This window comes from Notechis scutatus, chromosome 2, assembly GCF_049901735.1.
Source record: "Notechis scutatus isolate UNSWTSFEM ecotype Mainland chromosome 2, rNotScu1.2, whole genome shotgun sequence".
Lineage (NCBI taxonomy): Eukaryota > Metazoa > Chordata > Lepidosauria > Squamata > Elapidae > Notechis > Notechis scutatus.
This window is the reverse complement of record NC_142010.1, coordinates 241,518,138-241,542,003: the sequence shown is the minus strand read 5'-3', so window position 1 is coordinate 241,542,003 and position 23,866 is coordinate 241,518,138. Positions and strand designations below refer to the sequence as shown.

The following is a 23,866-nucleotide window of genomic DNA, read 5'->3' as shown; positions in this document are numbered from 1 at the left end:
GTTATATTCACCTCTGCACAAATCATAATCAGCTCAACCCAGAGCTATGTATTGTGACCTCTCTTTACTTGACACTCTCAGTGTTTTCACAACTCCAGGAAGCAAGCCATAAGAGAAAAGCCTATTTTTAGGCTTGGTGGGCTATCATACTTAGTTGTTGTGGTTTCTTTGGTTTAGATAGTCACAAGTTGTGGAGGATTGACTAACTTCCTGTCTAATGCTACATTTAAATCTAAATTTCACAAAAAATCTCTTTTTATAGAAGATACTTCTGCTTTTATACCTTGTTTTCACAATGTCTGATAATTTTTTTTTGAATTTCACTTGGTGGTATCGTATTTTATTGCTGAAGGTGGCTGAAGATACTAATAGCTAGGATTCTTATACACTAAACAGCTTCCCATCATTCTGAAATCTTTTTTGGCTGTCCATAATTTGCAATGTAAAAAAGCCCATGAGAAGAAGTGTCTTTATTATGTTTTCTCTTTGATATTATTGAAACATGGGAAGTTATTCAGGGCTACATATATTAGAGAGATTATTGTATAATGAAGGATAGAAATTCACATATTCACATATTTCCTTATAAATCCTCTAACTACGTGTGTATCTATGTGTTTGTATCTATGTGTTTGTATCTTAAACTTATAATTGGAATTTATGAATAGTGTTTGCTTGCTATTAAAGCAAAACTAATAGAAAAAATTCATCAGCACTCCCACTTATCAATGTTGAAAAAATAGCAAACATTATAATAGTAAAATAGTATCCTTTGAACATATGTCATTTTTCATTTTAAAACAAGTTATGAGTAGAGAAATAAAATACCATTTACTTCTTTGGCTTGATGCTGTACATATTTACTTGGGAGAAGGCACCACTTTCTCTTTATTTTAAAAAAAGAAAGAGAAAGAAAGAAAGAGCGCAAGACAAACAGAGAGAAAAACACCTCCTTTCAGGATTGTCTCAGGATATCTAGCTGCTTTTTATGGATGTACAACACATAAATTCAAGAAGAAGACATCTACATACTGTACTTTAGAAATTTGAATTTTTGTATTTAGTCTTTCTGACAACACAACAAATTTCCTTCTGAGATTAAGTATGGCTTATTAATAAACTGTACTCTTGATAAATGTGTGACATCCACAATTTCCTGCTCCCTGAGTTGCATTTGTCACTCTATGCTAGAAAGAAACAGACAAGCATCATTTCGGGAAAAGAGTTTGGTGACTTTCACCTCCTACTTCAGCTGTGCAGTAGCTTCAACAGAAACCAAAATTCAAATCTCCTCCAATGAATCTCCTCAGTGTAATTAAATCCCTCTCCAAATAATGATTACAGAACTCCAATCCATTTAACTACAATAGCTTTAACTATTCATTGATAAGTCGAGGACCACTAGAAAGCCAGACAGTGACTGGAGATAGCAGACCCTCTTTTGTTGCTTAGTCCATTTTATATGAAATATTGGTTTTAAAACAGGGAAAAGTTCACAATGGGGTTTTTATTTGTTTGCTTAATGTTAAACTCTGTAGTCCCGTGCACAGCTGAAGCGAAAGCTGCTTCAGAAAGTTCTGGTTGGGAATTACGGGGGTGGTAATTCACAGGATGGAGGCAGGCTGGGGAGAGGTCCTCTTCTTCACAGGAAAGTCGGCTCATCAACTGATCTCGAGACAACATATCTTCCTTCCTGTAAAGTGCAAAAACAGGCTGATTGTGTGACGTGCTTGCCTGGCCTTCCTCACCACTGTTATTCCCTAAGAGGTATGATTTTAGGAGGCTTTCTTTGGCAAATCTATCTGACAGCTCGATGAATCATGTGGATGAGCTTTAGCTGAAGAAACCAATAACTCTGAAAAAGAGCTGGGTCATGTATCTTTTAGAGCAAACATACTCACAGAGTAGACCACTCCCTCAGAGTGTGTGTGTGTGTGTGTGTGTGTGTGTGTGTGAGAGAGAGAGAGAGAGTGAGAGAGAGAGAAAGAAAAAGAAAAACACCCCACCCTTGCAAATGATAGATAAGCACCAGTAGCCTTTTCATCAAACATCCGTTGTGTACTTCCTGTCAGAGGACAGAAGCTAGCCTTTGGAAAGCCTGAGGAGGGAGGAGGTGGAGGTGGAGGAGTGGAGGAGGAGTAACTGCACACACTAGCATTCCGTCTCCTGGGAGCACAATTCTTCTCTACGTGGTTATTTAGGAAAACTTTCCTTCTAGGTCTCAGGAGAAGGAAAGGAAGAAATACAACTGCTTGTGTCACTCCTCTTAAGTACACACAGCTTTTGCATCCCTGGAACAAACCATCATCTTTCTTATCCTTGACTTGGCTTTCTTGCAACAGAACAAACACCATAAAGCCCATTAAAAGGTTGTTTTGTGAATTTTCTCCTCACTCCCCTGGCAACAGAAAGCTTTCCTATGCTAGTTTGGGTGGGAGGCTTCCACCCCAAATTGTCCCTCCTTTTCTAGGCCTAGAAAAAGTCAATCCTTTAGGCACCAGGGTGCCTAAAAGGAACTTAAATAAACAAAAAGGTTAAATGTAGCTCCTTGTTCTCCCTGTATTTTTACACCAAGACATTTGAACTGCACATACTGAACTATTCTGGACAGCTTTCCTTACTTGAAAGGAGCTAGAAGCCACGTCTTTGAAGTAGACATTCATTACATGTCACTGGCTAATATCTGATGAATGTCAAATGTTGCATATAAAAGCTGACAGACCTCAAAGTTTATTAATAACCTCAAATAAATGTATTAATATGAGACAAAATACTTCTCTTTATCTTTGTGGTATAATTAATGTTCCTGAAAAGCATAAAATCATTTTATGAAATGCCAGTTAAAAGTCTGGTAATGGATTAGTTTATATTGTGATGTTATTTCCAGGTATATATTTCTTTTTTAAAAAATGCATTAAAAAAAGACTAGATTGGCCAATAACTCTCAGGATTTCCAACTCTTGGTGTGTTTCAGGAGCTGCAATCCCAAATTCAGATGCCATGGTCTCAATCAAAGGAGAGGTTATATAATCAAGAATGTTGGCTAGGTTTTAATGTTTCACTAATGCAACCAATCAGGCAATATTAGGCTGAAACAAAACAGGATAACACTGCATATAATCCAGAAGCTTGACCTGATTTGTTTATGACTTAGCACATAGTCTGGTTCAAACAGTCTGGTTTTTAAACCATGGTTGATGGCTTAGTTTGGTGTGTAAACTCAATTCAAATATAAATTCGAAAACATAAATGATAGCCTACCACATTATAATTCAGTCAGCATTTTCAACAAATTATATATTTAAAATTCCTGGTCCACTTGCTTCCATGGATAAAATAGTCTAAATGACACCTACAATTATGCAATTGGAGCTACATCCTTTTTAAAAAAAATAAAAGAGAACAAAAGTTGTCCTATAAAATGTTGCACAATTGTGGCCATAATCTTGATTTTTTGAGTATCCCCCATAAATATTACTGTTGACCTTTCAAAAAGAAGTAATTGCGGGTAAAGACTTTCTTCAGAACCAAACCACTCTCACAAGTAGGAACTTTATTAATGATTTGTTGAGGCCATGGCCAGAGCTCTAGGATCTCTGACTTGAAAGTTTTTGCATTCATTAAACTAGTTGCTAAAATAACTTTTGTTTTGCAGCTTCTACTCTTAGAGTCATAAACCTGGAAAAGGGCATTTATCCCTTCAATTCCGATAGCTTTCTCAGTGCAAGATCTGGTTAAAGCAGCCACAATAGATAGCTGCGCAATCTCTGTTTGAGCACATTCAATGTGCGGGAATTTCCTACTTCTTTTGATAATTGGTTCCACTGTTACCAGTCGCCTTAAAAATTATGATCTGTGTTTCCCTTGAGTCTTTTCCTTGGATTAACAGTGTCGTGAAGTGCTTCCCTCCCATTCCTTTGCTGCTGTGCATTAACTGACTGAGCTGCCTGAAGTGAAGAAGTATGTAGAACTGCTACTAAGCATGACTCTGCTTGAAGTAAAAGGGGGTAGCTTGCCCCTAATTTTAAGTCTGGATTATTCCCAGATGTTTATAATTAGCCAAATAAACAGATTAACCTGGGAATTAGGTATGTTCTATACAACCCAAGTTCGGGCTATTGTTTGACTACCAGATATTGAACAAATGGAAGACTATGAATATTTTTTGAGAGTGGAGTATACTACGGTAATCCAAACTGGATGTAATTTCAGCATGTTTTAATGTAAGCGGAGCTGAAATGGCAAGAAATGATTTTGCTTGCATGCTTTCCTTAATACTCTAAAGTGTTCCTGACCACAATAAAACAACCTAGGCACCCAGATTTAAAGCTAATGTAGACGTTCACCTAAGCCAGGGGTGGGATTCAGCCGGTGTTACTACTGGTTTGGTGACTATGTTTTGCACGCGCATGCTTACTTTGCGCGCATGCACGCCAGACGCATAAAAAAACCTTAAGCTGTGCCGCCCAGACAGCTAAAAAGCGCAGCACACAGGTGCACAGTGTTTGAAAATCCTCTTTTTTCCTGCTTTTTCAACCGCAGCTGTGCTGCGCAAAGCAGCTGAGGTTGAAAAAGCAGGAAATAAAGGTCAGGTAAGAGCCTGGGCGGGTAGGTGGGCTAAACAGCAGCAAACACAGAACCAGTTCGGTGTCTGCTGCTCTTCAGAGCTACCGGTTCTATAGAGCCGGGCAGAACCAGTAGCATCCCACCCCTGACCTAAGCTTTAATTGTCAATGTTCAAGAGTCAATATTTTCAAGGTCTAACCTTAGGTCTGTTGTCTAATTGACTAGATAGAAGAGCCTCTGTCTTGTCAGGATTAAATTGAGCTTTCAACTCTCCTTTTTTCTTCTTCCATTCAATCATGTTTGAATCTTGGAGACTGTTTGGAGAAGTCCTTGCAGTTTTCCTGGAAAGGTTTTTTCCAAAAGTTGCCTTCCGAGAGAAAGTACCTGGTCCAAAGTAACCCAGATGGCTTTGTGCCCAAGGCAGGACTAGAACTCACCACCTGCCAGTTTCTAGCCTGATACCTTAACCACTACCTCAAATTGGCTCCTGGATGGGGAATTCTGGGAATTGAAGTCCACACCTTTTAAAGTTGCTGAAGTTGAGAAACCCTGCCCTATAACTTCACTGGTTTCGGATGGTTATCTTTATAAGCTTGTACATATGCTAGCCTCTTTGTTGATATTTTGGAAAGAAATGTGTACTTTTCTGTTCATTTCTTAAACTTCCTTTGAAGTTTAGTAGTAGTTTCCTAGCTTTGATTATTTTCCATAATCCTTCATCATTTCACTGTACTTATTTTATTCTACCAAATCTTGGATGATCTTACTCAGATATTCACATATATTAACAAAACCAAGCCATAGTTTTAATAACCATAGTAGATTCAATTGACTGTGTTCACAAAACACCAGCTGAAACACACCAAATAACATCTGGGCTTTTGAGTTCTAAGAACATACAGCACATACAGCAAAACATATCTCAATTTCCAGCCTTTCCCATCCTCCTTTCCCAGTCACATTATATTCCATATCCAGTATTGACACAAATTCTGTATATGCACATCCAAGGTACTTAGAAGGGTCTTGAGATGCCATGCTGTATATATGCTACAATGCAGTCTATATATATGCACTATGCAGAGAGAGCTAGAGAGTCTCTTAATCTCTCTGCATTGTATTGTGCTCTTTGGAAGTTGATATAACAAAGTAAAATCAATTGAAAGGATATTTTATACAGTAGTTGGCTTGCAACACATCTCTCAGTGATAGGATAAGGGTGTGGGTGAGAATGCTCTTTCCCAGAAATGAACATAAATAATGCTTTTGTAAGATCTCAAGCTTAAGTCACGGAACAAGGATTCAGGTGAGAAGCCAGTCAAGTTTGGTATTAGTCCATGAAGACCATATATGGGCAGAGCTGGCACCCGGAGCAATTAAACTCTCTCACCTTTTCAGAGCTTCCGCATTGTGCACATACTCTTGGCAACAACCACACATAGTTCAAAGGACACAATATGCCATTTTATATGGTAATTTTGCAGCAGTTGTGCTCATTTTTTACATTCTTTTAAATATTTATGCCAACTAGTTTCAAGTTGTGCTACATGTGGTAATCTTTTCTTTCAGTAATTCGTATTCATGAGATAGCTAAAAAGGAAAAAAAAACATTAATTAGACAAAGGACCCATAGAACATACACCTACTTGATTTGGAAGGCTGAACTGCACTTCAGATATAATGTGATAGCAGTTGAAAGGTATGATCCTAAGGAATTTACTTCAAAAATGGTTCTACTGATATCAGTAAGACTTAAAGTTTGAATTAGTTCTGATTAGCATTAGCATTATTTAAAAACAAGTTCAGTATCTTTTCAGCACAGACTATTTTTCAAATGAACTAATACATTTTGTCTTTTTAAGTCTTATCTTGGCATTGGTAACTCCAGTAACCATCCTGGTTATCATGATATAGTTTACCTAGACTGTATGACACTAGTAAATTATCTTTTAAGATTGCAGTTTGTAACACTGGCCATTATGTCTTTAAAAACTCGGTTAAAATAAATTATGGTTTACCATAATGTGTGAATCCTGCCATGATGATATGGCTTGCTTCTACTTGCTACAGAAAGTCATAGACCATATATATTCTAATAGAAATATATTTTAATTCTAATGCATACACTCACACACACAGAGTCTATATATGTGTGTGCGTGCGTGTGTGTGTTTTGAGCAGAAAGTAAATGAATATTAGATTTTGTTTTATACACAAAAAGGTTCTTTTGTGACGCACACATAATGTTATTAGCTGTTGATTTGAATAAATGTATATAGAACACATACTTTTACCATATTTTTTTTTAAAAAAATACCAGTTTCCTGTACCTTCTTTGATACACTATTAATTAACAATAATTGTGGGTCCCCTTGTATTACAGAAGTCTCATACTGCTGAAAACTTTGTATGATTTTGTTGCAATGAGCTTCCAAAAAAAAAAAAAAAAAAAAAGATAGCATTAATATCTAATATCAAAACATCAAGTTTTACCCAGACACATGTTTACAGTTCATAAATTCCTAACTATTCATTTCCCAGTGAAATATTAGAGAAGAATGGAACAGGATGTGAATTAATTCCCCTATAGGCTTATCCACTTTTGAGGTTTTTACAAATTAGCCACATTTTATTATAGTCTGTTAGACAGCCAATGGTCTGTAGTTAAAGCGCAAAACTCAGGTGATGTCAGTAATGGACTTTGCTCAAAGACATGGCATATGTGGGTGATATCCATGAGACACTGAGCAAAGTTTTTTTTTTCTTCTTCTACTAAAATATTGAGTCAAAAATATTACACTGTATAGAGTGTGTACAAATAACTTTCAGATACTCTCCAACTCCAATTAGAAATTAGAAAGCAATCAATATCCCTTTCAAATCTGTTATTCTGTTATTTGATAAAATATGACTTGGTCTAGCAACTTGGGAGAACTTTACCAATAGTATCTCATTTGAATGTATCATAGTTAAATAAACCCTACAGCATTTGGTAACTCATAAGGTGTGATACTAACCAACCTAAAGCCACTTTGTGAACCCCATAATTGAATTTATCTACATGTAACTGTATGTATCACAGCTGTCTGTAAGGAATCCTCTGTGAGAGACGGGTGGTTTCAAACATTGATAAACAAATTATAGTATGTACCGGTAGTACAACTATATCTACAGCCATAACCATTGGCATTTCATTCAAATTGTCTGGAATGAATCCACTTCATATTTGGACAGGTAGCCTTTTCACACCTGTAAATATAGGTGTGACTCTAGTGTACCCACAGCAAACACATTTACAATGCAACATGGACATTTCAAACTTGATTTTTGTTGATTAAACTGAAGACTCTAGCCATTATGTCATATCTGTCTCGTACTTATTTTCTCCCTTCCCAGATAACCTGTGAGGGTGAAAAATAAACATGACAAAGTCCCGAACCTTTTCAAAATGAGAAATATGATTTTGCCGATGGCTGTTTTCCCCTAAGAAGTTCTTTTTTATTATTTATTTTCCCAAAGTGAGAAGCGAAGGCAAATAAACTTGAGAGTTTGATTGCTTACTCACCTGGTCATACATAGGCTCAAAAGTATTTGCAGTCTGACAAAAGTATCCTTAGTTTTACTCAGAAGTTTTATTTATACTTTTAATCTTTAGTAGCTTTCAAGAAAAGTTGAAAAAGCAAGACTTGTCAGAAATTATTGTTATTAAAGATGTTTAATTTATTCAACATAGTTTTTAATCAAATAAATAACTGAGTAAAAAATAAGTAATAGCAATCTTATTAAATGGTAAATGATCATCACTAATAAAAAGATGTTGGTTAGTATCTTGTCTTCTAATTAGACTACTTCTTTTAAAATACCTGTTATGCTGCAGGAGTCGCCAACCTTTTGGACCTCAGGGACCACCAAACTCATAATTTTAAATTCCGTGGTCCACTAATATGAATTAAAAAAAAAAGATAAATACATTTGTAAAATAACGATAAGAGAATTTCCATTTTATTAATATGAAATGCACCTATTTAATATAACAAAATGCTTTAATATATTGCTTGGGGGGGTGCTTTGAGGGGGACATTTGTCTGCAGACCACCAAAATTTTCTCATGGCCCACTGGTTGGCAACCACTGTGTTATGGTATTTATTTAGTATTCAAGATGATATCCAAAAGGTTTGAAATATTAGTACACTCATGCTACTGTCAATCTCATTGTTTAAAAAGTATATAAGAGGCCTGGGGCACACTTAACCCTTTGGTTGTCCCTGTCTGGCCTCCATAAGGTCAATCAGAAATTAGAAATCAAATGTAAATAAATGTACACAATACAACTGCATTGCTTTTATTTTGAACGTGACGACAATTTTTTTTTCTAATTTATGTATGTTTACATGCATTTCTAGATATGTTCACAGCCCTACTGATTCAGCCCTCCACTACAGTCACAATTTCTCCTGTGGCCTCCTAGGAAAATTTATTGCAAAAATATTGATCCATTAGTATGGATTCATCATGCAAGTCATTGTCTCACTTTCCTGGTGAATATTGTCAAAAGTCTTCATTATGCTTCTTTAATTATTTCCATCAATTTCATTGTTCCTGGTCATGTTTAATATTTATTCATTATAATCAATGACTGGGAAGATTTTTGTATGATATATATTCCTCATCTCCTTCTCCTTTAGAAAATCTTACTATGGTTGTACAGAATTGTCTTATACAGCTTCTGATCTGTTAGTTAAACAAAGATGATTAGGGGACTGGCGGCTAAAACATATAAAGAACAGTTGCTGGAATTGGCTATGCTTAGTTTCTTCCCCAAACCCCAAAAACTTTAACCTTAGACTGTCTACTATTGACCTCACCCCTTTCCTAAGAGGTCTGTAGGGGGCGTGCATAAGCGCACCAACGTGCCTACCGTCCCTGTCCTATTGTTTCTCTTATTCTTCTTTTATTTTTCTTATATGTACCCATTTCATGTATTCATAACTATGTATACACTTATACTTATTATCTTGTAAACAATTGGCAAATCAAATAAATAAATAAAAATAAATAAATAAATAAATAAATAGTTTAATGAAAGGAAGGACTAGGGATGACATGATAGCACATGATGTTCCAATATCTGAGAGGTTCCCACAAAGAAGAACGAGTCTATTCTCCAAAGCACCTGAGGGCAGGACAAGTAGCAATGGGTGTAAACCAATCAAGGAGAGAAGCAACCTAGAATTAAGGAGAAATTTCCTGACAGAACAATTAATCAGTGGAACAACTTGCCTCCGGAAGTTGTGAATGTTCCAACCCTGGAAGTTTTTAAGAAGACATTGGACAATGATTTGTCTGAAATGGTATAGGGTTTCCTGCCTGAGCATGGGGTTGGCCTAGAAGACCTCCAAGGTCCCTTCCAACTCTGTTATTGTATATAAGTAAAGAAGCAATGTTTTGTGTTCAAGATCACTTTCCTAGGCAACATGGGTTATAGGATTTAAAGTCCAGTACATACACAATTTAAAATGAGTAAAATGATCATTGGAGATTGGACTATGCTTTCATGGTTATGGTTCATTCATAATTTCCTTGTTAGAATTAATATGTTTCTTTTCATCCAAGAGACCAAGAAAGCCTACATAATGCTGACCTTTCCCATGTTTCCCTGTAACAATAATCTGGTATAGGCAGATTGGTCTGAAAGGAAGTCCTCTCCCAAAGTCATCCTGAGAGCTTATATGGCTAAAGATGGATTTAAAGCTGAGACTTCTGGATTCTGGTACCATATTTTAACCACTACATTATATTTGAAGTATTGTGTTACATATATATCAGTATATGTAATATAAATACAGTCAGCAGACCTATGGCAAGATAAGTGGCGTGTGTGTGTGTGTGTGTGTGTGTGTGAACAATAAAACATTAATTACTGACATTGACACAATATGAGACTATTCAAATGCCAACGAATATTTCTGTTTCTGATCCTCATTTAAAAGGGTGGTTTGATCTTTAGATTTCTTAATGCTTGAGGACCAAGATATTCCTAAATAAACAAATCCTCTTCTCTAAGCTTGTTAACATACTTGGTTTTTTCTGCTAAATTCATGCTATTGCCCACCTAATATCAATGGGATTTGCATTATGCTTAGTACAAACCTTCACTCAATTTTATGAGGTTGTTAGTAGCCTGCAAAGGTGACCTTCCTCCTTCTCCTCTCCCTTCTTTTCTTTCTCCTCCATCATGACTACTATCACCATCGCCACTACATCTGGCCGTATTGCTTCCTTGTAATAGTTTGTCCCTGTTCCCAGAGATATTCTTGCTGAAGGAATAGATAAATTTCTTAAATTCTTTCTGTGTAGAAATCATGAATTTCTAAACTAGTCTCTGGATAAAAGTGTACATTTTTGGACTTGGTGCATTCCTACTGAAACAAACAGTGGCTGTACTACAAAATATTTCCTCCTGGAGGAATGCCATGGAAAGGTTAACTACTGTTCACATACCAGCTGTGGCAGTTGCTGCATAAGTCAAAACCAGTACTTTTAATACAATTTATTGAACTTAGATAATTCTTTAACTCTTGCGATAGGAGACTGTGGGATGAATTCTCCCAGCTATTTTGACTAAGGAAAAAAAAAAACATAAATTGCCAAACTAATGGGGAGAAACCTCTGAAAGGACAGAATGAGATCTTTAGAAAAGTTGCATTAGTTGCATTAAGAAGAATGAGAAAAGTTTCTTAGGTTGTATGAATGGAAAGCTATGGAATCACCTATGTGTGAGTTGGGCAGCTATATAGATTCGTTTAGTAAATAAATACATAAAAGTAGAGGGCTGGATACTAGCCATTAATGGATAATCTTCTTGCAAGAAATGGTCCATTAGCTTACTACTAAGAATCCTGAGTGCTAGTAAACCCTTAGAGCAGGACTGTCAAACTCACTTTATCACGGTGGTATCACATGATGTATTGGGACTTTTCCTCCTTCGCTAAACCGGGCATGGGCATGGCCAGTGCGTGACACATCTGGCTGTGGGCCGAGAGTTTGACAGCCCTGCTGTATAGCTTTACAAAGGAGTTTTCTAGACTAGCTTGGAAATGCTAGGGGTGTAGTAGCTTGACTAAGCAAAGCACAATGCCCACTGCTTTGCAGTGTAGCTATCTTATTTCTCTTTCTGTCCACTACTAAATCTCTTATCAACAGATTTTCCTTCAAGAGGTAAACATTTTATTTTTAAAAGCAAAATCCAGTTATTCTGAAGATTTGCTTGAGTTGTACACAACTGCAGTGAAAAACACAAATAGGCTTTTGTTGCTTTGATCCATGTTTTCATAAAACCAATGCTGGGGAGAGAGAGAAAGAGAGAGAGAGAAAACCACTTACATTCTATGCAAGCACACTGTTTGTAAACATTAACTCATTATTTGTCTATCCCAAGGAATGGCATGAAGCAGAAGGCAAATCACTCTGTGGAAGAATGTGACCTTGGCTAGTCTAGGACTGAGAAAAAAAATCTCATCCCTCTGACATTGCCTTGTTTGATGGAGAAATACATTACTGAAGGACTGGTCAGTAGACAGATGTGAGCATCTACAATACTTTAAGCTTTAAACTATTCCACCAAAATGCTCTTGGGTGTTCCTCCTTACAAATAGAACTCAACACTCAACTCCCTCCCTCTCATCCCCTTCCTGCATCTCTCTAGCTCAGGGATATCAAACTCAAATTCATTGAGGGCAGCATCAGGGTTTGACCTTGTGGGACAGGCTCGGCGTGGCTGGGGTGGGCATAGTCAGCTCAATGTCACTCGTGTCAGAGGCACCTGTGGCCCGGGCGGGGTTAAGGATCCATTGTCCCCTCCATCCATCCATCCCTTCCTTCCTTCCTCCGTCTCTCCCTCCCTCCTTCCTTCCTTCCTTCCTTCCTTCCTTCCTTCCTTCCTTCCTTCCTTCCTTCCTTCCTTCCTTCCTTCCTTCCTTCCTTCCTTCCTTCCTTCCTTCCTTCCTTTTTTTCTCCTTCCTTCTACATTCTCCTTTCTTCTTCAGAGGCAACATAGACTGGTCCTTCACTGTTTCCAAATCTAAGCACCCCATGGGCCAGACAGTGGTGGGATTCAATTTTTTTTACTACTGGTTCTGTGGGGGTGGCTTGGTAGGCATGGCAGGGGAAGGATACTGTAAAATCTCCATTCCCACCCCACTCCAGGGGAAGGTTACTGCTAAATCCCATTCCCTCCCCACCCCACTAACCTGCTTTTCAGCTCTGTTCTTCTGTGCAGGGCAACAAAAGAAGACCCAGCCAATCAGCTGGGACTTGGGAGGCAGAGAGTAGATGGGGGCGTGGCCAGTCAGAGGTGGTATTTGCCAGTTCTCCGAACTACTCAAAATTTCCGTTGCCGGTTCTCCAGAACTGGTCAGAACCTGCTGAATACCACCTCTGGGGCCAGATCTGGCCTGCGGACCTTGAGTTTGACACCCCGTGTTCTAGCTTCAACAAAATACTTGTAATGTCATAAAGAAAACTTATTGCCTTCTCATAGCAAACCTTTGAAAAAGAGAGTTTTCAAAATTCTCTACCAAATTTATGGGCAGATAAATCTTTGGTGGATGATTTTCTGAAGAGGAACATTCTCCAATAATTTTTCAAGGGCAGGACTCATATTTAGTGGTGGCAATAATAATGCATCTGAAGAAGTTTCATGATGATTTTTCTTGGGATTTGTTTGGAGCATGATGGAACACCAGGAAGACACAGATTGCTGGAGATTGGATTATGCATGATGAAAGACAGGAACTCAGCCATCTTGTAACTAAATAAGGGCAAATGTCTATGAATATTCTCTATCATCCAGGTCGTGATTGTCCCAAAATGTACTTTTCAAAAGGCAACTAGACTTTTCTTAGTTTTTTCCTTCTCATACAAGAAGCTGAGAAATGAAGAAGCTTCTTGGATGAGAAGTGAAATGTTTTCAAAGAAAAAACTAAGGAAATCCGGTTGCCTTTTGAAAAGCAGCCTTCGGGTCAAAAGGTCGAAAACATTACACTCCATCCAGGAGAACTTGAGAAACTCTCATTTCTTTTGAAAGCAACTAGTAGATAAAAGTTCTGATTTTGTCTTCTTAACAAACTTGTAAAACTTCCACAGTGTTAGTTGTCCCCGTACAACTGCTTTAAGTAGCAAAATACTGCAGAATTATGTACAAGACTCCACAGAAATAGATTTGGCTGAAGTCAGTGGGATTTGAGCTATCCTCTGGTTTGGTTATTGCATATACTGTACTGCAAACTCTCAGCATGTTTTAATTTCCACCAAGGCAAGGTTGATGATGTAATTCATTAATTAAGGAGGAAATCCTCAGGAGCTGGCTAGTTCAATAAGACCATCTCTTATTCCGGATGTTATGAATGTTTTTTTTTCCTTCTGGATAATCAATCTTTCCTCGCCTTCTCTCATAGGATTCTATGCTCATTAACTGAACTTAACAAAAAATGAAATACAATTCATATTTCCTTTGGAAAATATTTTCACTAACTCTAGTTCAGCAGTTGTTCTCAAAGTTAAAAGAATTAGAGCTCATCTTTTTGGGAAGTTTGTGAACATCAGCAATCAAAATAATTAATTTATGTATAGGAAGTCTATTCAACCACAATCTCAACTTCACTTTCTTTAGGAAGTGCCATTTTCTTTTGTTCATCCTCCATGAATCATAAACTTCCGATATGAACATTTAAGGAGGACTGAGATCAATATATTAAAAAAATCTGCAGCACATTTTCATGAAAAAAAACAACACAGCGAGGATTGTGTTATAAAGGTTGAGTGACAACCTGCTAAGTCATTGCTGACATGTTTGCAGAAGTTTTAATAAAGCATATTGATCTCTACTCTTTGAACAGTTCAGATGTATTAGGAGACTTCTGCATTAAAAATCCAGGTTAAGAATTTGATGTCTGAATATTCTGCCATATAAAATTAAATAAATCTTCCTTCCATGTAGAAAGCTAAATGTCAAATGGAAATGTACAGAATTAAGCTGTAGGATTCATTATCACAAGATATAGCATGGAGTCCTGCATGGGTCTTGCACTTACCTGCAATCCAAAGTGGGCCATGTGGGGACTCCGGGCAGCGCAGGGCAGGGGAGGGGTTGGCAGGGCCAGCCAGGGGTGGGATTTGCTGGTTCGCTGAACTGGCCATAAAATTAACAATCGGTTCGCCCAAACCGGTGCAAATTGGTAGCAACATACCCCTGCCCCTAGTCCTTCTTTTCATTAAATTAGAATACTAATACCCAATTTTGGCAACTGTTCTTCATATGTTTTAGCCACCAGTCCCCTAATCTTCTTTGTTGTACTCTCTGCAAGTCTCAACATCTTTTTTATATTGTGGTGACCAAAACTGGATGCAATATTCCATGTGTGGTCTCACCAAGGCATTATAAAGTGGTACTAACACTTCATGTGATCCCTCTGTTAACCTAGGACTGCATTGGCTTTTTTGGCAGCTGCAGCACACCATTGGCTTGCATTTAAGTGATTGTCCACTAGGAGTCCAAGATCTCTCTTGCAGTTACTATTATTGAGCCAGGTACTACCTATTCTATACTTTTGCATTTGGTTTTTTTTCTTTCCTAAATGTAGAAACTTACTTTTCTCATCACTGAGTTTCATTTTGTTAGAGCCCAGTGTTCAAATCTGTTGAGATCCTTCTGTATCTTGAGCCTATCTCCTGGAGGGTTGGCTATTCCTGCCAACCTGTGTTGTCTGCCAATCTGATGACTTCTGCTTCTATCCCCTCATCTAAATCATTGATAAAATGCAGAGGAAGACTGTAAGTAGGAAGCATATGCAATTCCCCACCTGTATTTTGATGCTAGAAGCTTGAAATCCTGGGGGCTTTTTCCAGATGACATTTTTCAGTGTGTAACTTAATTTGGCTAAGAATATATTTATTTATTTATTTATTTATTTATTTATTTATTTATTTATTTATTTATTTATTTATTTATTTATTTATTTATTTATAGAACCTGTATGGCCATCCATATCATGTAATGAACCTACACAGTTCACAAATACCCCACCCCCTATAGAAGCAACAAGACAAAAACAGAACAAAATCTTTCCACCAGGTACAATACAACAACTGATTCAACTCAATCCTAGCCCAATGCTTGGAAGAAGACCAAGGTTTTCATAGTCTTTTTTTCTTCCTTCCTTCCTTCCTTCCTTCCTTCCTTCCTTCCTTCCTTCCTTCCTTCCTTCCTTCCTTCCTTCCTCCCCTCCCCTCCCCTCCCTTCCCCTCCCTCCTCCTCCTCCTCCTCCTTCTTCCTCTTCCTCCTCTCTTTCACTTTCTCTCTCTTTCCTCCCTCCCTAAATTTATAAAGGACATTGCAATTCTGTCTATCTGTCTGTCCACCAGCACAATAACTCTCCAAAAACTGAATGTTAATATGATCACATTTGGTGTAAAGGGAGAAGCTGGCAAAAAGAAAGAAAGAAAGAAATCTGAAGAAACTTTTTCATGGGTGAAGCAGCTGGGTAGGAGCTTGAAATGTTTGCAACTGCTCCTTTCTTAGTCCCCACCCCCTCCTGATCACAGACCCAGAACAAAAGTATATGGTCTGTGCTCAGGGGTGGGATTCTACCAGTTCGCACCTATTCGCTAGAACCAGTTGTTAACATTCTAAGCAGTTCGGAGAACTGGTTGTTAGAAGAAATTACTGGCCTAATCCTGTAAGGAAGGCAGGAAGGAAACATTCTGGTGTTGCTTACAGAAACTGTCTCTCTGTTAACCCTTATTACATGCTTGGCAGGACTAGACTTCCTGTCTCAGGAACGTCTCTGGAGTTTTTTTCCCCCTCCTTTGCTGGTACTTTGCTTGCGTGGAGTGACCATTCAAAGTTACAATGGCACTGAAAAAAGTGACTTATAACCATTTTTCACACTTACGACTGTTGCAGCATCCCCACAGTCATGAGAGGCTAGGCGAGGAGATGCGTGCCTCGATGTGAGTGATATTGAGTTGGCCACGCCCAGCCAATAACATGACCACCAAGCCATGTCCACCCAGTCACATGACCACCAAGCCATGCCCACCACCTAAGCCACATCCACAGAACCGGTTGTTAAAAATTTTGAATCCCACCCCTGCCTGTGCTGCCCAGTATACAGTACATATGTACTGCACCCAACACAGTATGGCTGGCAGAGGAATTATGTCCCTCCTTCATGCCACTAAGGTTGAGAGACACTAATCTAATGGCAGGGCTGGCCCTGAGATTCCTCTGCACTTCTGCTACCCAGAGCCTTGTTTAGATAATAAGACTTCATTCACACTTAAAGTAAGTCAGAATGGTTTGAGCTCCATCCAGCTGAACATAGACTTTTCCACATTGCAGCCTTCAAGCTGCTTGACCTCCATGCATTAACCAGCTGGAAACAAAGCCAATTTAGGACATACTTTTAGGGATTTCGCCCCTTTCCTTCACTTTGGTTATAGATATGATGGTTTAGTATTTCTGCTTGGGCTCTACCATGGCCTTGATTGCCATATTGCCCTGCTGCTTCCCTCCTCCTCTTGTGCAGGAAAAGACAATTTGGTTTCAGAAAAAAACTATACTGTAATCTGCAACTCTTACAGTGCAAAAACATATGGACTACACAACTCGATCAGGGCAAAGCAATAGACGCAACCACATAGACTTCTGTAAAGCCTTTGATTCAGTGGTACACGACAAACTACTCCTAAAACTAAAATCTTAGGGTATCTCTGGACAACTGCATAACTGGATAGAAGCATTCCTGGCAAACAGACAACAAATGGTCAAAATTGGAAGCGTCCTATCAAATTCTGTACCTGTCAATAGTGGTGTCCCCCAAGGCAGTGTTCTAGGACCAACTCTCTTCATACTCTACATAAATGACCTCTGTGATCATATTAAGAGCAATTGCGTTCTTTTCGCTGATGATGTAAAGCTGTTCAATACCACAGACAATACTGCTACCCTACAAAAATACCTCGACTATGTGTCAGAATGGTCAAACAAATGGCAACTTCAAATCTCAACAAATAAATGCTCTGTCTTACATATTGGTAAAAAATCCTAAAATAAAATACAAGCTGAATAGTCAAGACCTTGTTGATGATCCAAACTCTGTCAAGGACCTTGGAGCACTCATCTCTAATGAATTAAGTGCTAGAGCCCATTGTAACTACATAGCCAAAAAGGCATTAAGAGTTGTTAACCTAATCCTATGTAGCTTTTTCTCTGGTAATATCACACTACTAACTAGAGCATACAAAACATTCTAGACCAATACTTGAATACAGCTCATGAGTCTGGAACCTGCATTACATATCTAATATTAACACAGTTGAGAAAGTCTAGAAATATTTCACAAGAAGAGTTCTCTACTCCTCTATTCGTTGCAGAATACCTTACGCCACTAGACTTGAAATTCTAGACCTAGAAAACCTAGAACTACGCTGCATTTGGTCCAATCTAAGTATAGTACAGTGTATAAAATCATACATTGCAATGTCCTACCAGTCAATGAATACTTCAGCTTCAACCATAACAATACAAGAGCACACAATACAAACTCAAAGTTAATCACACCAAACTTGATTGCAGGAAATACGATTTCAGCAACAGAGTGGTCAATGTCTGGAATACTCTACCTGACTCTGTGGTTTCTTCCCCAAACCCCAAAAACTTTAACCTTAGACTGTATACTGGTGACCTCACCCCTTTCCTAAGAGGTCTGTAGGGGGCATGCATAAGTGCACCAATGTGCCTACTGTCCCTGTCCTATTGTTTCTTTTATTTTTCTTATATATATTTATTTCATGTATTCATAATTATGTTTATACTTCTACCTATTATCTTGTAAGTGTTTGACAAATCAAATCAAATAAATAAACAAACAATGTCAACTGCTTTCCTTTCTGTGGATGGGTCTTTGAAAACATGTCATTTGCACTGGGAGACCTTCTGTATGTGTGTCCTATTGTGATTTCCCGCTCATACTGGACTTCGTACCTTCTTGCCTGGTGTGTTCAACAGTGGACCAATAGAAATAGAAGGAAAAAGTAAACTATTTACTCTTCTTCCAGCCACCTGGGCTAAAAGGGCAGAACGGTTGTCAGTTTTACAGATTTTTTCTTAAAAAGGAAAAACAAGGTCTATCTTTTTCATCAGGAAAGTTTTTTTAAAAAAAGAGCATTCCTTGCTCCTTCTCAGTCTTTGGTTCTTTTTCAATCGAAACTCATAATTACTTGCTGAAGATGAAAACACACATGAGTAGGCAGCTGACTGGAACGAAAGGCACATACACTTTCTTCCTTGTGTGGCTTCATGGTGTCTGATCACAGGACTGAGGCCTAAAGCCATTCATCTATGTTATTCATGGCCTATATAATTGTGCACATTTTGTTTAATCTGTGCTAACTTCGAAATTTAAATCTGATGCAAAATATTTATGGTATGTCCTTCAGTCATACTTTCTACTACTTCCTTAAGAAATTGAGTAACCACATATACATCTGTACAGTCTAATTTATATTTTCAGGTCCTGAAAAATAAGTGAAATATTGCTGATAATATTAGTCTCCATGTAGTTACTAGTACATTAATTTGGAGGGACACTAGACTACACTCGAATGATTGTGGAGGTTGTACACAACCCAACGCCATGGCCAGGGGTTATATACCTCAGCTTTAATAGGATCATCAAAGGAAGTTTTCATCTCATTCAACTAAAAATTAAAGAGAGACCTCTCAATTTTTTTTTAGATGTGTGAAATCTGTGCACACCTAGTATAGGGAGGGGAGGAAAAATAGATTCGTAATTTGATAGTTGAAGTCATAGACTAGAACCATACAGAATCAAGGAGAAGTGTGCCCTCAGCCATGGAAGTTCACTTATGACTCAAACTCCTTCAGCCCATCTCGTTCCTCAGTAGTTTTGGTGTGTGTGTGTGTGAAATTGGAAGACGGGATGCTATGTACGTTACCTGAATTCCTGGAGGAAAGATCACGTGTAAAACAAATAATTGTTCCTGCAGGCACCCATTCCCCAAATTATTCGTTGTTTCTTTTTTTCTTTTCTTTTTTTATTGCACTTTTTTCTTTTTACACATCTCAATCATCTTTAACACTACTGAGGCATCTTTGTTGCAAATACACATTTCCATACATTTCTAATTATTTATATACATTTCTATATCTTCTTCTTATCTCTACAATTCTTACTCCTATTGTCCATCAATTCATACCAATTTTCCCATACCGCATAATATTCCGAATCTTCTTTACCTTTTAACTCTAGGGTGTGTTTGTCCATTTCCTCACATTCTAAAATGTGTTGAAAATTGTTTCTGAAAGAAAGTAAGTTTCTTGTGTGATTAGAAAAGCCCATTTTTAACCATGGACATATAAGGACTAACACAACAGGCACATACTAGCAATGTCACTTAGATGTACCACTTAGACTTATATACAATGCTTTCCAGCTCTCTCTAAGCAGTTTACAGAGTCAGCATATTGCCCCCAACAATCTGGGTTCTCATTTTACCAACCCCAGAAGGATGGAAGGCTGAGTCAACCTTGAGCCGGTGAGACTTGAACTGCCAAACTGCTAGCAACCTGCAGGCAGCAGACATAGTCTGCAGTATTGCAGTCTAACCACTGCGCCACCACAGCTTTTAATACTGTAAGAAAATAATGAAGGGTTGAGTTAGAATAATGGTTGCTATTTCATCCCCTCCATCTCTGATATTAAAAATGGTGCACAACTGTAAGGACTTGGGATTGCTCTCCATCTTTTAAAGAGCAACCTTTTGGGCACCAGGGATTGAAGGCGTGGAGGGCAGTTTTTCCATGGACTGGGGATGTGGTTTCATGTGATGCCTGGATCCTGCATGTGCACAAATGGGACTTTGCTCACTTGTGTGGCCTGGTTCCTGGTGGGCCATGGACCGGGTCAGTCCGCAGCCTGAGGGTTGGGGAACCCAGCTTTAAAGTGTAAAGATACTATCACCTAAGTCAGCTTCTGGGGCATTGCAACAGGTATTTGATCTTCAAAGGAAATCTTAGAAGAAGAAACTAGGATGCAAATGCAAGCCTTCAAGAGTCCTGGGAGCTAATGATTATACATGTCCATCCTTTTTGAAGGTATCTGGCAGGGAATATTGCAAATGCAACTCCCATCCTAATCAGGCCCTTCAGCTAAAAAAGCAACCTTGGTTCAATCCTGACTTATTCTATTACAACCATCCAAATGTTAATTCTCATATACTGTTTAATATAACAACAGAGCTATATATACGATTTCTTGTTAAAAATGAAGCACCTGATCATCTTCAATATTAAAAGACAAACAAGTCTAGTGAGACTCACAGAAACAATAATGGATTAATAATTGTTTGCAGAAGTTATTCAATAGATTTCAAACACTAGAACTGTTACCTATTCATGAACCATTGCCAAGCAAACAAAGGGACCATTGTTCTATGTTGTTTGCCCAACTCTCCTTTCTGGTATTAGTACCCACGCAGTTATCTATGTTCCTCCAGGCTAGTTAGTCTCTAACTGCAAAGCTGACCTTGAAGGATAGAAGCAAATGGCAAAAACTTACATAAAAAGCTGAACAACAGCAGAGAGAGTGGAGCATAGCTTGCAAAGTAAACTTGCAAGTGTTCTTTTGCAGCAAATAAATTTGGATAACTTTTACGGTTAGCTGTATTTTGAGCAAAATCTGTTAAATTCTGGCTTTGCTTTCAGTTTGATATTTCTAAAAAAAACAACACAACTTGATTCTATATTATAGGAAAACTTCCATCAAGCCTGACAACATGTATCCATCAGTGTAACTTTCTTGGCAACAATAAGCATGTGGTGTGCCACTGTCTACTTCATGGGTATTTGTTAAAACTTTTAACTCCATTTTACAACATTGGGATTTTATTATTATCTCCAATCTGAGAACTAACCACACACAGTCTGTTTATCTTTTTCAAGATCAGCTAGCTAGGTTCTTCATGCTGACTTTAAATGATTTTGATTTAGAGGTGTTTAGACAAGAGAAACTTGAAATGTTTCTGTCTCTTTGTAAAAACTATGTGGGTCAGGTAGCCATGGAAAGCTCTCAAGTTAAAGATTCACCGGAGGATAGCAATAGCTTAGATTTATATACTGCTTCACAGTGCTTTACAGCCCTCTCTAAGCGGTTTACAAAGTTAGCATATTGTTCCCAGCAATCTGGGTCCTCTTTTTACCAAACTTGGAAGGCTGAGTCAACCTTGACCCGGTGACAATCAAACTGCCGAACTGCTGGCAGCCAGCAGTCAGCAGAAGTAGCCTGCAGTACTGAATTCTAACCACTGCACTACCATGGCTCTTATGATCCACTAGTTGAAGATATCCTCAATCTGAAGGGTTGTTCAGTGCCTGTTTGGTTTAAAGATTAAAAAAAACCAAGAAGAAAAGGCATAGAAGTATTGAAGTGACTAGATAACACTAATGGAAGGTCCAGGTAGGTGTCAGATGTCCATATGGTATCTTCTAAGTGTAATAACTGTATAATTCAGTGCTATACTAGTTCTGGTCCTTCCTGGTTTAGTACTCTCAAACTGTGGAAATAGAAGACTTCAAAATTTCTAACGATTTCAAAAATGTATATTACATAGAATTTGTACAGTGAGAGATACAGGGATTCATGTAACCTGGTAAAGCCATAAATAAATAGGGGGAAAGAGTAGACATTAGACATCACAATTTTTTAAGTTGTGCAGAAAACAGTTATCCATTGCTTCTCAATTTTCAGAGAAAGTTAGCTTTAGGAAAGAGCAGTTGCTTATAAGCTTTCATTCCAGCCCAGCAAAAGGTTAGTGTAACTTTCCTTGTTTACTTTTTATTGTACTGTTCTCTGTTCCCTCTCAGCCCTGTGTTCCACTTTATTGTTTACACAAGGTCACTTGGTATAATTCAGCCACCAATAATAAAATAACCGAAAGCAAAGTTAATTAAGCTGTCGGTCTCAAGAGATAAATGGTCTAACTTAAGCCATTGCTTAGTTTGGTTAGGCCCTACCTGAAAAAGAGTGGGAAGGGATTAATGAGGAACATCATAACTATTGCCATTAATGTGTCTGGAAGAAGGCCTGGCAATCTTTAGTTACACAGATGAGGAAAAGAATGAAAGGACAGACTCTGGCGACAGACCAAACGTGCCATCAGTGAATGCTGTGTCTCACTTCTATCTGAAATTGTAATATGCAGCATAAACAGATTCCTATTTGGGTGAATGGCTTGCTCCTGTGAGATACCACGTCCTGTCTGTAGACTTTAGAAAGACATACTATTGAAAACTGAGCCTTGGGCAGGTTGGACTTATTGTCTGCTTCAGCAAATATAGATAGTTCTCAAGTTACAACAGGTTGCTTAGTGACTGTTCTAAGTTACGACGGTACTGAAAACAGTGACTTATGACCATTTTTCACCCTTAGGATCATTACAGCATCCCCAGGGTCACATGATTTACATTCAGATGCTTGGCAACTGACTCACATTGATGATGTGTCTCTACCACTAGTGTCCCACTGCCCCGGGGTCATGTGATCACCTTTGGCAACCTTCTGACAAGCAAAGACAATGGGGAAACCAGATCCACCTGTGATTAATTGAACAACTACAGGGATTCACTTAACAAATGTGGCAAGGGAAGTCGTAAAATGGGGCACAACTCGCTTAACAAATTTTTCACTTAGCAACCTAAATTTTGGGCTCAGTCGTGATCATAGGTTGAAGATGTTACCTGTATCTTCTTATGCTTCAATCTAAATGGGACGGACCAGTGCTGGGCTGCTGCGTGGTCGCGCAGGTTTGGGTGAACTCTTAGTTGTGATCACTGGCTGGGACCGCCCACCCACCCTTGTAATATTCTTTCCATATATAGCTAACTTTATGGCTCATTCCCCCTGCCCCTGCTGCCCAGCTGAGTTCCACGACGCCCCTGCTGTACTCACTGGAGCTGCCTGAGTTGATTAGCTGTATTTTGAAGCTCTGTTTCACTCCCAAAAGGGCGTGCGCATGCGCTCACAACCAGCGAACCAGTTGTGAATGAAAGTGCAGCCCACCACTGGGACAGACTCAGTGCATTCAGGAAGAAAGCCATGCCAGAGAGTCAAGCATTCTTTCACTCTTATTTGAACCAGTCTATCCACTACGAAATAAACCTTGGCAAGAAAACAGGACATAAAGGAAGTCTGCTACAAACAGCCGCTTGCTAGCTTTAAA

The 23,866-nt window shown here is 38.4% G+C and overlaps 1 long non-coding RNA gene across 1 annotated transcript; it reads right to left on the bottom strand.

The window, feature by feature from the left end:
* Positions 1-1,037: 1,037 nt before the first annotated feature.
* Positions 1,038-23,785, bottom strand: LOC148132573 (uncharacterized). The gene is made up of 5 exons (XR_015747364.1): positions 23,596-23,785; positions 19,887-19,948; positions 15,216-15,366; positions 8,430-8,505; positions 1,038-1,693 (listed from the first exon to the last, which is right to left on the bottom strand). It is a non-coding gene; the product is annotated as an uncharacterized LOC148132573 (long non-coding RNA).
* Between the last annotated feature and the right edge of the window lie 81 nt (positions 23,786-23,866).